The sequence below is a fragment of the Pinus tabuliformis genome, chromosome J, assembly GCF_031772625.1.
Source record: "Pinus tabuliformis cultivar Carrire ecotype Pingquan chromosome J, CPIR1, whole genome shotgun sequence".
NCBI lineage: Eukaryota > Viridiplantae > Streptophyta > Pinopsida > Pinales > Pinaceae > Pinus > Pinus tabuliformis.
The window spans coordinates 913,835,465-913,846,766 of NC_142295.1; the positions used below are offsets into that span (position 1 = coordinate 913,835,465).

The 11,302-nt window shown below is 38.6% G+C and overlaps 1 pseudogene; it reads left to right on the plus strand.

The window, feature by feature from the left end:
- LOC149229714 (NADH dehydrogenase [ubiquinone] 1 alpha subcomplex subunit 9, mitochondrial pseudogene) overlaps positions 1–8,295 on the plus strand; it is a 103,073-nt pseudogene extending 94,778 nt beyond the window's left edge.
- The last annotated feature ends 3,007 nt before the right edge of the window (positions 8,296–11,302 follow it).

Here is an 11,302-nt window from a genome sequence, read left to right on the forward strand (position 1 = left end):
TCACTAAATAAGTCCAAAATATTAAAGACTGCTGGTTTCCCTCTTCATCTAACTTCTACATGGAAAAATTGAACCTGTCTGCTTGATAATATATAAAATATAAACTAATATTGAAGTGTACTTAAAACTTGTTCTTGTTCTGTTGGAAATTTAAGAAACTGCTCATGGATGTTATCAACCAGGAATTGATTGAAATTAAACAAACTAGATGGTTTTCTATCTGTGGAAAAGATGGAAAGGAAGCCTAGAATGGGTTCATATATCCACTGATTAGAATAATAACCTAGAGTATATGAAATTATGGTTATGATCTATTTAGCTTGATCATGGAAGATTGAGGAAGGGTATGGAGGAATCTTTGTCAATTGGAAATTTTCTGGTAAGAAGATATCAAAAATATTTGCTCTTCTAGAAAAGTAAAGCTTCTAATAGAGTTCAGTGAGGGCTTCTAAGGAAAATGGGGCACTGTTTTCCACAGGGGGAGCTAGCATCATTTGGTTTATAGATTGGGTAGTGATTGAAAAAAGGATCTCACTAGATGGGGTCATAATGGCTCTTTGGCTGGGAACATAGCAGGCTTGGCATTTCTTGGTGAATTCATGGGCATGGAAAGTTAGAGGGAAAATATAGTGAGGAAGATTGGACTTCCAGAGTCCAATTTCATCTGTTTTATCAGCATGTTTATCCTCCAACCAACAGTAAAGCTCCAACAATTCACAGTCGCATTGTGTTTCACTGATCCTATAATCCCTATCAGCTAATGGAATATGGTCTAAGTCTATGGATGGAGGGATTAATGGATTAACAGGGTTCTCCTGGTTCTTGCTCTTTGGAGGCATAATTAGATCAGTGAACGATTAATGGTGATGGAAGGAAAATATTATCGGGAACAAACGTCAGGTTGTGGCCGTCAGGGGAGGGGAGATAGAACGCTGACAATTTGATCCGGCTTCAGCAAATATTTTGAAATTGGTTGCTTTGCAGAGAAAACCTGGGAATTATAGAGAATAAGCAAGTGAAAGGGACAATGAAGACGGTTCAGAGTTTTTAAGGAAGGATTGGAAAGTTTCGTTGGAGGTTGGCGCGAGACCGTTGAAGTTGAACGGTTACCCGGGAAGGAAAAATTGAATGTTCAATGATAATTTGCTGGGAAGCCATTTAATTCGTCAATGGTAAGGGGACATGATGCAACAGGAGTGGCGGAGGTGTTGGGTAGGGACAATGGTAAAGTGATGAGGGGGGGAAACAAATTTCGGAGGGGGTATGAAGCAGTAAATGTTATAGGCTGGGGGGGGGGTGCGAAATGCGGAGAGGACGCTACATAGTGATGGGGCCCGACAGATAACACGATATTTTTGGACCCCCCCCCCCCACCCCTCCCCCCTCTTAGGGTAAAGCTAGGATGGAGAGGGGGCGCCGAAAACAAATGGGTGTCGTCGATCTCCTAAAGAGAGGAGAATCCCGATGCCTTTGATTGCGGCCCTTTTAACCATAAATGACAAAAAATATTTTTTGTCCACATGCACCTCTTTGATAATGCTTGAAACTTAAGATAATACTTTGGATAAAAAAATCATGAATTTGCATAATCCCATCGTGCCTTTCTTTTACAATGTCACTGACACTTAGGGTAAAGGGCACATAAATATATTTATAAAACCAAACTATTTCTGCTTACCCTTTAACTGAGCTAACATTTTTATTTTTTCTAAAGGGCTGCATTTAGATTAGAAAACCCATAATTATTTTCTTTTATGGAAAATAAAAAATACTTGAGTCCTATCACTTATTTCTCCTATTGATTCAGATTAAACAATTGAACCAATGTCATTTTCTACCTAACTACTGATTTACCAAGATTAAATTGTTTGGAAAATATTTATTCTCTAATCTAATTTACGGAAATTCAAACATGTTTAACCATGATTATACTGTATGATTACGGGAAAAAGATTATACTAAATGATTAAACAAATAACTAGCCATTGTGGTATTTTAAACAAGCTGCACACAACCTTAGTTTATCAATCATGAAGAAAACTATCTATTTGTACTGGCATCTGAATTTGAAACACTTTTAGTATTATTTTCTTTTTTTTCTTCTTTCTTTGATGGGGTTCTATCTTTTATTCTTTTTTCAATGTTTTTTTTGTTTTCATTTTTTTATACCATCTTTTCATTTTTATTCTATTTTCTTTTGGAAATCATTTGCAGATTGATAATTATTTACAATATGAGATTTTTGAGATAAAATACTCAATCACCTTGATATCCTATAAATTATAGGACCCTAACAGTGGCTCCAGATGGGGATGGCACTCTCCATGTGAGGTGCCAAGAACATTTGATTAGTAGCCTTGAGTGTTCCATTTCAGCAATATCTACACCTGATTTCTTTTATTGTTGATATAATTATGCAACATATCAATCGAAGCTTAGGGCCTTCTTTGCGGGATTCAACTTCTGTCAATAGGTCACCCAATCAAAATAATAAATACAATGATATTTACAATGGTTTTATGTAAGAAAAACCTCTATTGCTAAGAGAAATAATGCTTCAGCATTCTGCCATTCACAGGTCCACTAGGCATTTATGTTCCATCTGGGTGTTTGAGAAAAAATGCATTGTGTCCTCTGAAAGCATCAATGATATAAGGTCATGTCCATAGATTGTCAAATTTTCCATGCTTTCCTTTGTCCTCTCTTCTGGAATCCCATTTTAAAACTTTGTCACCCAAGTTGAAATCATCTGCTTTAGTTCTTCTATCAAAAATCTTTTTGATATTTTCCTGGATGACTTGAGTTTTATTGTAGACTTCTTCCCTGGATTGCTGCAATTGAATAGTCTGATTAATCCTCCTTTGGATGTCATTAGGCTCAACCTACAATTCCTGAATTATCTTCATAACTAGAACTCCTAAAGAAGATGGAAAAAAAACATCCATCCCATAAACCAATTGGTATGGTGACATGACAATTGATTTCTTTCTTGTAAGTTTATCAGCCCAAAGTGCATTTTTTTCCCCATTAGGAAAAATCGTAATTTCATTAGAAAAGAGGAAATTACATGTTGTAGATGCTATTGCATATGCTGTGCATGATCAAGATCATGAAAAACAGAAATGTTGCCATTGATCCACGCAGGGGACAACAATGAAACCATAACTGAGATACCAAAAAAAAGTAACTGTATGAACATATACCGAGACAGTATATATATACAAAAAAGGCTTAAGCCTGATCAAAATAAAAGATGCATGAAACAGAACCATGATAAGTTAAATATTCAGGTTCATAAAAGGTCTGTGGTAATATTGGAAGAAAGAATCTCCTTCCTGTTCTCTGATCATCCAGATGCCCGGCTCCCCGATCGCAGCCTCTTTGGATAGGCTGTCGGCAGCTCCGTTCTGCTCCCTGTAAATATGTGTGCAAGTGAAAGAATCAAAATGTGATATCAATCTCAAAGTCTCATCCAAGATATGCAATAATGTATATGTAGAGCATCTAGTTTTTCTGTTGAGCCAATCACATATAATTTTAGAGTCCCCATGAAGTTGCAAATCTGTGCAATGTTTCTCCAATGCAAATTGTATGGTGTGTTTTGCGGCTAAGAGTTCAGCTGAGTTGTTTGTGCATCTGTGAAGACCAATCAGCATGCTGAAGGAGTGTTGTTGGGAAAGGTGAAGAATAGCCCCCCCACCACAACCCTGTTCTTGGGCAGCACCATCAAAAAAAGCCCACGGTTTGTTGTAATTTATTTGATGGTGAGAGGGGTTGCGTCGGTGACTGGGAGGAGGATCATCCGGGATAAGATTGTAATCAGCAATGACTTTTGCTGCCAGGGCATCCCAATTAGGCACCAAATCCTGAAAAATGTTGTGATTCCTAGCTGTCCAGATTGTCCAACAGGTAAGGAGAGGGAGGTTCCGAATCTTTGGGGACGTGGAAGTCTGATACCAGACTTGCCAAGCAGCGAGTAAGTGTTCCTAGTCCATAAAGGTTAGGGGTTGATATGCTATAAAATCAGCTTCCACATATGACAAGGCACTATACATTCTGAAAAAAGATGAGAAGTTGTCTCGATTGCCTGTTTACAAAGACAACACCAGTGGGGCCCATGCTGTGATTGCTTGAGAAGATTTTCTCTTGTTGGTATCTTGTTCCGGAGAATAGTCCACATTAAAAGTCTAGATCTGGGGGGAGCCTTCAAATTCCAAAGATGTCTCCACCAATCAGCCAACAGAGGAGGCCTCCTTGGTGCAGCCAATGTCAAATAACCTTCCTTTGGGGAGTATCTACCATTTTTAGATAGAGCCCAAATAATTTCATCCTCCCCTTCCAATATTAAGATGTGGGCGTCCGTAAGGGCTTGTGTGAACTCCTCCCAATGTTGAGATCAAAAAGGAGGAATGTTTAAGTGCTCTGCAGATTTCCAAGCTTGATGAAGAAAAGTGGAATTTTCCAGGTCTGCAATCTGAGAAATATAAGTTAAGTTCTGTTGTTGGAGATGTAGGATGAGGTCCCTGGGTAGTCGGTGCATGTCCCCACAGCCCACCCAAGGATCAAGACCAATTCGGACTGTGTTGCCAGATCGGATCCTCCAGGTGATACCTTCTCTGATCGGACTCAAAGCTTTAAGAATCGCCTTCCAGATGATTGAGACCCCAGAGGTACTTTGATGTGCTCTCCTAATCCAGTCCATGATGTGTAGGGGTGCTATGTATTTAGCATATGTAACCCTCGTCCATAGGTTGTCTGCTGCAACTAATTTCCAACCAAGTTTTGCAGCAAGAGCTAAAGAGAAATCCTCGAGTTTTTTGATGCCCCACCCACCCCATTTTTTTGGGAGATTTAGAGCCTCCCACCTGACCCAAGCAAAAATCCTTCCCTATTTGTTCCCTTGCCAAAGAAACCTACAACAGAGGGCTTGAATTCTGTTGAGAATGCCCCTGGGGATCCAAGCCAAGGACATCCAATAGACCGGGGTGGCCTCTAGGACGCTTTTGATGAGAGTGAGTCTTCCAGCCCTCGAAAGGTATTTGAGATACCATGTGTTTAGTCTTTTTTCCAATTTGGCAATTAGCCAAGTCCAGTCAACAATTTTATAACCTAGAGGCTTTAACTTGTAGCCCAGATATTTGAGGCCATCTGCTAATTGCAACTGGGAGAAATGGAAGCGCTGAAGGGCAAAAAATATCTCATGCAGAGTACACTCAGTTGTTGTCAGTGTAGACTTGCTATGGTTAATGATCATACCTGTAACCACTTGAAAGAGAGTGAAGGTAGCCTTGATGCTGCTAATGTCCCCAATACTACCATTGATGAAGACCAGAATGTCATCAACAAAAGGAAGGTGTGTTAGGGTGCAACCTTCTGTAATATTTATACCTTTTAATCTGCCCCTATGATGCTCATCTTTAATGAGATTGCTGAGACCTTCTATAACGAGAAGAAAAAGCAATGGTGAAAGAGGACATCCCTGTCTCAGCCCCCTTCTGGAGGTAAAGAAGGGAGAATCACTTCCGTTCACCAAGACACTAAAGGGAATATTAGTAATGCAGCTTATGATCCATTTAATGAATAAATACGGGAAACCCAGATGAGTTAACAACATTCTAATATAAAGCCAATTCAGTCTGTCGAAAGCTTTAGATAAGTCAACTTTCAAAATCATACCTTTGCCCCGTCTTGAATGTAGTGTATGGATAACCTCCTGGGTAGTGTGGTGTTGCTTGTAGTATAGTGGTGTGTTGCTTGAAGTGCAGTGTGGTGTTGCCTACAGTCGAGTGTGGTGTTGCCTAAAGTGATCATCCAGTAAACTGAAGATTCACCCATATGATTAACTCATGCATGTTAGATCAGAGAAAGACCTAGTTGAGATTGGATTTCATGGCCAGTTTACTATCAGTTTTCAAAGCATCTAAATTAAACAAATGGTGCATGCAGTCAGAGGAAGGCGTATAAGGATTGCACAATTCATAATTGAGGAATTTCCCCATTAAATAGGGGCTAATTCCTTGAGGAAAAACACAAGGAATGAGGAGCTTGGAGGCTTGGAAATTTGGCTAAGTATTGGCCAAAGGTAGTCAATCAGGCATAGGATAGAAAATACTTATGCAGGTTGAGCTCAAGTTTGAGCAGAGCATATTGTATTCATCCAGATTCCTTGATTAATGTAATATACAGATAGAAAGGGTTTTTTAGTTGTGGATTTCCCCAGAAAATCATTGTGTTATGTGTGATTGAATTATTTCTCTTGTATTCTTTGTGATTTCATCGATTGTTTATTGTTTCCGCTGATGAGTAGAGTAGATTCAAGTCGATTGTTTTAGTAAATTACAATTATCATTTTGAATCTACAAGAAATTTCTACACATCCACCCATGGTATTCTTCCACCCATGGTATTTATCCACCCATGGAATTTACCCATGGTATTATAACTCAATAAGGCTATAAGTAACAAGCCTCATTTTGTAAAAGGACAGATTGTCCACCACAATGTAGTTGTTACAGTTCTTTTATGTTTTAATAAAAAGTTTCTTTGTGGTTTTGTTTCCTGAGTGTTCTCCTCTTTTTCTTCCATTTGAAATTTTTAGATCTTGGCACCCCCCCAAGATTTGGATCAGCGATGTCAGAGTCAGGTTATGATTTCATGGGAACCTGAGTTTGAAAGAATTATTGTGGTGGTGTGTGTAAACTTGCGTATATTCTTCTTGTCTCCTGATTGTATTTTTTTTTGGGGGGGGGTTTATAGGAAGTTTTAGGAATGAGTGTTTTGTTCTTACTTTGTTCATTTCCCATATGGTGGACCTACTCACAAGTTGTTGAATTCTAAGTTGGACGAGAATGATTGTGCAGGCACCGATACTCAAACCATGAGTTACTGCAGCTTGTGAATTGATCAAAACGGGGCTTGACAAACAAATCATTCGACACCCCCATGAGGTTGTTTCAAGAGGAGACATGTTTCAAACACATGGAATTTTTCTACTCATGGAATGTATTACATTTCTCTCGAGCTCTGTCACAAGGGAAAGAGTCGTCCTCTCTCAGAATTTGTGTTCACTGTAACAAAGTTGGAACTAATGCTTCTACAGGGGAGTCATCTGAAGAAGATGCTAGAGTCCATCAAGAAGCTCATAAAAAATTCTAACTTCAATTTCTTGGCCACAACCTTCTCCCTGTTCATTTCCCTATTATTCAGATCTGAGGGCTTTGAGCACTATCACTGCGACTGAAACATGCCCATGGGGATGAACCTTAGTAACATGGCCAATATGTTCAAGTGCGTCGGCAATGATGACATCATCACCATCAAGGCTGATGATAGAGGTGACACCATTATGTTCATGTTCAAAATCCCCAACTAGGACAAGATTTCAGAATTCAAAATGAAGTTAATGGATATTGACAGCGTGCATCTGAGAATTCCATAGGGAAAGTATCATGCCATAGTGTGGATGCCATCTCAAGAATTTTCTTGACACCCTTTGTGCAAGGATCCAAACTCATCAGAAGGGATGATTAAACATTCATCGAATCAGATCTAAGTGTCGGATCTTAGCTGAACAGAAAAGCCCCATAATTGCCAAACTGGCGTGTGGCTAGGAGAACACGACAAATCTAACTAGGCATCATGATGCATTATCTTCTTTGACTAAATGTTTTTGTGACCACTTATTCAATGGAAATAAAATAAAGTGAAGGTTTACTGAAACTTGATATGGCTGATTTTTCAAGGGAATATTTGTTGCATCGAAAATAAAGTTAGCTATTATTTGGATCCTTGCAATATTTTTCTCCCGTGATACCTGGGTCCTTGATAGTATTGGAGACAATGGCCTAGAAACTGTATCATCAACCTAGAAATAGATTATGCTATTATTGCGGCTTTGAAAGATGATGACACGATTATGGGAAGGACTTATGAGCTTGGGGCCTAGAGGTGTTCACCATAGAACAACTGGTCCACTTAATGTTTGAAATGATACGAGAAGAGCCTTGTTTCATAAAAATTCCTATCCCGCTTGTTGGGCTTATTTCGTCACCCAGAGAGTTATTGTTGAACAAAGTCCCATTTATGCTTCCAATACTTGAGGTATTTAACCAAGATTATGTGCACTCACTTTTAGTTGATAATGTGGTGTCTCCAAATGCATTAACATTTTCAAACTTGGGATTTGTGCCCCACTATCTCAAGCACTACCCTATCAAATTTATTTTCCAGTATCGTATTGGGGGTCCATCATTTGGTGCAACCTTGGGTGAACATATCTCAGGTGAAAGATTCTAAGGAGATTGTCTGTCAGCAGTATCATTGAAATTTTCTTTAGAGCCACAAGCTTCTTCGGTCAATATGTTGTGCAACAACTTGCTAAGATAGATTCTCAAGTTATGGTTCCCTTTGGAGGTTCGTAGGATTCACCCAACCATTTGAAACTTATTGATGATCTAGGACAAATTTTTCCAATGAAATATAATCCATGGGATGAGAGCTCAATCAAGGAAGTGATGGCAACGTCTAATGTTATCATCAATCTAATTGGTAGAGAGTATGAGACACGCAATTTCAGTTTTGAAGAGGTCAATGTAGTTATTTCTAAGCATATTGAAAAGATAGCTAAAGTGCAGGGAGGCATTATGAGGCTTATACAATTATCTTTTCTTGGAGCATATTCAACATCACCATCTAAACAACAGAGAACAAAAGTAGTTGCATAGGATGTAATTCTTAGAGAATTTCCAGAGGCAACCATTATAAGACAAACTACTATGATTGGTACAGAACACGGTATTTTAAATAAGTGGGGTAAGATAACAAAGAAGTGAAGTGTTCTTCCCTTTATTAGAGATGGTTCCACAAGGCTTAAGTCAATTTATGTAATTGATGTTGCTATAGAAGAGACAAAATCATCAATCAAGGATTGTAAGTTTGAAAATAAGTTGTTAGATGTTTGTGATGGCAATGGAAACAATAGAAATTCTACATTTGAATATTCTCCTTAAACTGGTCAACAACATTTGGCATCTTTCACGGTGGGACTATCAAATCACATCAATGGGAGTCACAAATGTGAAACTTGAGTACGTGGAGGAAGGCTTTACAACATCTCATTGGACAGCGAGAATTTACAAATATAAACCACTATATTTCTACCAAATAGTTTGGCAAACAAACTATCTCTTGGTCCATTTGCTAAGCCATGCACTGTCAGTCACACAGCTGGTCCACAAGCATTATAGGGTATCTCTATCCCCGTACCCTCGTTCATCATGGTTATGGTTTACACACAAACCCAAGGTTATGGGTCAACTGCACAAAACCCTTGTCATTGAATTCCATTTTCTAAGTCACACACTATTAGTATCACAGTTGGTCATAAGCATTACAGGGTATCTCTATCCTCAGACTTCGTTCATCATGGTTATGGGTCATCCACAAACCCATGGTTCATCGAATTCCATTTGCTAGGTCGCACACTATCAGTATCATAGTTGGTCACACACATTGCAGGGTATCTCTATCCTCGAATCTCCATTCATCATGGTTATGGGTCAACCACACAAAACCCCTCTCTTCAGTGGCTCTTCATATTCAACAAATACTTCTCAAGAGGGAACTTCATGCAATGGGGACCATTGCTTCTTAAGGGGGGAGGAATCATCTAAATGGAAAGTTTCATCCACCCATGGTATTCAACCACCCATGAAATGTACCCATGGTATTGTAACTAAAAAAGGTTATAAGTAACAAGCCTCATTTTGTAAAAGGACAAATTGTAAGTAACAAGCCATAAGACCATGTGAAACTCAGGCTGAATTTCATCTCTTTAAGGATTTTATCTGCTTCTTCTCCTGCTGACTTGGTGTTGCATATGAAAGGGCCCACCTGTGTCTTTATCCGAAACTGGGACTTCTTCTCTGCCACCACAAAGTGAATATCATATGAATTTAGCATTTGTATGATATATTCAAGGGAAAAAAATCATCATGGGGAGGTATTTTGGGAGTTGGTATGGTGCTAACTAGTATCCATAAACTCTAATTTCTGTATAATTTTGGTATAAATACCATTATCCAGTCCTCGCCTGATCTGTCAAATGTAGAATCCTTTTGATGTCTTCACTAATTCTGGGTTGTGTTGAGCTATTTAGGATATTCATAGTTGGGTGAACAAACTCTTTAAAGAACTATTTATAGGAGAATTTGTGTTGTTCTTTCATCACTAAATAAGTCCAAAATATTAAAGACTGCTGGTTTCCCTCTTCATCTAACTTCTACATGGAAAAATTGAACCTGTCTGCTTGATAATATATAAAATATAAACTAATATTGAAGTGTACTTAAAAACTTGTTCTTGTTCTGTTGGAAATTTAAGAAACTGCTCATGGATGTTATCAACCAGGAATTGATTGAAATTAAACAAACTAGATGGTTTTCTATCTGTGGAAAAGATGGAAAGGAAGCCTAGAATGGGTTCATATATCCATTGATTAGAATAATAACCTAGAGTATATGAAATTATGGTTATGATCTATTTAGCTTGATCATGGAAGATTGAGGAAGGGTATGGAGGAATCTTTGTCAATTGGGAATTTTCTGGTAAGAAGATATCAAAAATATTTGCTCTTCTAGAAAAGTAAAGCTTCTAATAGAGTTCAGTGAGGGCTTCTAAGGAAAATGGGGCACTGTTTTCCACAGGGGGAGCTAGCATCATTTGGTTTATAGATTGGGTAGTGATTGAAAAAGGGATCTCACTAGATGGGGTCATAATCTCTCTTTGGCTGGGAACATAGCAGGCTTCGTATTTCTTGGTGAATTCATGGGCATGGAAAGTTAGAGGGAAAATATAGTGAGAAAGATTGGACTTCCAGAGTCCAATTTCATATGTTTTATCGGCATGTTTATCCTCCAACCAACAGTAAAGCTCCAACAATTCACAGTCGCACTGTGTCTCACTGATCCTATAATCCCTATCAGCTAATGGAATATGGTCTAAGTCTATGGATGGAGGGATTAATGGATTAACAGGGTTCTCCTAGTTCTTGCTCTTTGGAGGCATAATTAGATCAGTGAACGATTAATGGTGATGGAAGGAAAATCTTATCGGGAACAAATTTCAGGTTGTGAGCCGTCAGGGGAGGGGAGATAGAACGCTGACAATTTGATCTGGCTTCAGCAAATCTTTTGAAATTGGTCGCTTTGCAGAGAAAACCTGGGAATTATAGAGAATAAGCAAGTGAAAGGGACAATGAAGACGGTCCAGAGTTTTTAAGGAAGGATTGGAATGTTTCGTTGGA